This window comes from Herpailurus yagouaroundi, unplaced genomic scaffold (assembly GCF_014898765.1).
Source record: "Herpailurus yagouaroundi ecotype Mexico unplaced genomic scaffold, PumYag 183, whole genome shotgun sequence".
Lineage (NCBI taxonomy): Eukaryota > Metazoa > Chordata > Mammalia > Carnivora > Felidae > Herpailurus > Herpailurus yagouaroundi.
Window position 1 is genome coordinate 11,176,130 of NW_024412414.1, and position 2,949 is coordinate 11,179,078.

The following is a 2,949-nucleotide window of genomic DNA, read 5'->3' on the forward strand; positions in this document are numbered from 1 at the left end:
CAGGCAGGAAGAAATCTCTTGAACACAGGCCACCAGTGAGGAGGCTGCCCATCCTATCAGCCCAATGTCAGGTCTCCAGGCTCTGGGGCTGCTGTGGAGAAAGGTGGAAGGAGGAGACACAAACCTGCGACTGCCCCTTGGGTCACCGAGGCCTCACCTTCTAGCTGGTAGGGCTACCCTCCCTCTGGTGGGCACAGCCAGCCCTTGTGTACCCTTGAGGCTGCTGTCCAACAGTGGAAGGCCACTTTGGGCGTTGCCTCAGAGATTTAGCAGCAGCTGTCAGCCAGGGGGCACCACTGAGCCATATTTGTGGGCTGGGACTCTGGCTTCTCCCACTATCCAAGCACCTGGGCGCCAGCAGACTCTAGAGCTGTAACCCCCAGGTGACCTTCAGAGAATCCAGCACAGGCCAGAGGGGCTGGAGCTGAGAAGCAGGACATGTGTACCCCCTGTCTCTCTTTCCTACCTAGGCACCCCAGCTGCAAGGCCCCAGTCACTCCCCTGGCATCCACTGGTCATGAGGGAAGGGCCCAGAGCAGTGCTTTTGCACAGAGTGAAAGAGTTAAAGTAAAAAAAATCTCAGCAAACCCCAAATAGTGCCTATTCATCCAGACTGTGTCAGGAGAATGGACAGAAAGTTCCAGTACAGTTCCTGTTCCCCCGGGCTTGTCATCAGCACCCTGTACAAGATTCCTTCCACTGCTGCCTCACAAAGGGGAGGGGGCAGAGAAGCAGGAGTGAGGAAAAGACCAGCACAGCAGAAGCCCAGATTCAAAAGTCTTCATTCACTTCAGACTCTTTTCCCATGTTGTAATTCCAGTGTTCTGAACATTAATAAACAGACATTTGTGAGGCACCTGGGTGGCTCAGTCGGTTAAGCATCTGACTTTGGCTCAGGTCACGATCTCATAGCTGGTGGATTCGGGCCCCAAGTAGGATTCCAGGCGCTAAACACAGAGCATGCTTGGGATTCTCTCTTTCCCTCTCTCTCTGCCCCTCCATGCTCTGTTTCTATCTCTCTTTCAAAAATAAAGAAATAAACATTATTTTTTAAAATGCTAACAGAATATATCTACAAGGAAATCTAGCTTTGGTTTTTCTAAAATCTCTGCTTTCCTTTCAAGACTCTTTTGGCTGTTTGGCTGGTTTTATTAATCAAACCACTTGGAGCTTAACCTCCATCCCTGCAGAAGTGAACAGGAAATCTTTTCCTTTAATCATGAAGGGAAATCTTTGCTGGAAGCTGTCCTTTTCTCAGTATTCCCCATGGCTGACCAGCAGACTTTCTCTGGGTCACATCAGATAGTCATGCCGTACAACCACCACAAGCTGCAAAGGATCATGGGGAATGGGAGGGGGCTCTGGTGGCCTTGGTGCAAACATGACCCCACAGGGCCACATACACTGTTGCCTCAAACAAAATGAGGGTTCTTAGCAAGGAAGAAGAGAGGAATTGATGTTAGGTCGGTCAACAATGTCATGGCAGCATGACTGCATTTCACTCATTCATTTGTTTACTCACAAATAAACATTTTTTGAGCACTTATTAAGTGTGAGGCCTTGCGCTAGGCATTTGGGACACTTGAGTAAACAAAAGAGACAGAGATGTCTGACCTCCCAATGAGCGTACATTCTTGGAGGGGTAAGGGCAATTTTTAAAATTAAGTCTTACAGTGATTTTAGAAGTTGACAAATGCTTTTGAGGGAAAAATACAGCAGACAAGGGGGAGAGAGAATGGTGAGAGACTGGGGGTCTGGTTGCAGTTAGATACTAGCTAGTCTGGGAAGGACTTCACAAGGAGAGGACATTTGATCAAAGACCTAGAAGATACCAGGGAGCAAGCCATGCATCTATGTGGGACAAAAGCATTCCAGGAAAGGGCAACAGCCAGTGCAAAGGCCTTGAGGTAGGAATGGCCCCTACTTGGTTGTGGAATAGGAAGACCAGTTGATGGAGAGTAATGAGAGCCTGGAGAGGGTAGCAAAGGGGAGTTAGAGCAGGATGTGGAAGCCCACTGTGCATTACTAGGGCCTTGTGGGCCCCTATTAAGAATTGGCTTAGAGCACCTGGGTGACTCATTTGGTTAACTGTCCAACTCTTGATTTAGGTTCAGGTCATGACCTCACCGTCCATGGGATCAAGCCCCACATCAGGCTCTGCGCTGACAGTGCAGAGCCTTCTTGGGATTCTCTCTGCCCCTCCCCCACTCATGCTTGTTCTCTCTTTCTCAAAATAAATAAAAACTTAAAAAAAAATGTGATGGGGAGTGAAGGGAGGGTTCTGAGCAAGGGAGTCACATGATCTGACTTGTGCTTTCCTGGGATCATTCTGGCTGCTTTGTTAAGAATGAGCTGTAGGGGTGCCTGGGTGGTTCAGTCAGCTGAGCATCCAACTTTGGCTCAGGTCATGAAGTTTATGACCTGGTTTATAAGTCCCACATCAGGCTTATTGCTGTCAGCACAGAGCCCACTTCAGATCCTCTGTCTACCTCCCCCCCCCCCCCGCTTACTCTCTCTCTCTAAAAAATAAATAAACATTAAACAAACAAACAAACAAAGAAAAGAAAAGAAAAAGAAAAGGAATGAGCTATAGGGGACAAGGGTAGAAGGCCAGAGACCAATACTGAAGCTATTGGAATAATCTAGACAAGAGATAATTGACTTCTTAGACCAAAGTAGGAACATTCTTTAACACATTAAAAAACTAGAGAGAATACAAAAAAAAAAAAAAAAAAACAGAAGGGAGCCAGAAATTTCTCTTCCCAGTGTGTGTATCCCTTGCTGCTAATAAAGTGCAGAACCCAGAAATTGAAAGAGCAGTGGGCTTTTAATTTTCATTTTCTCTTATCTAATACCAGCCTTAATTATGTCCTATTGAAGTCACTTCTCGAGCTGCCAGGAAACCATCTATGAACTTACATATTTCAAAAACATTTTATATTTCCTTCC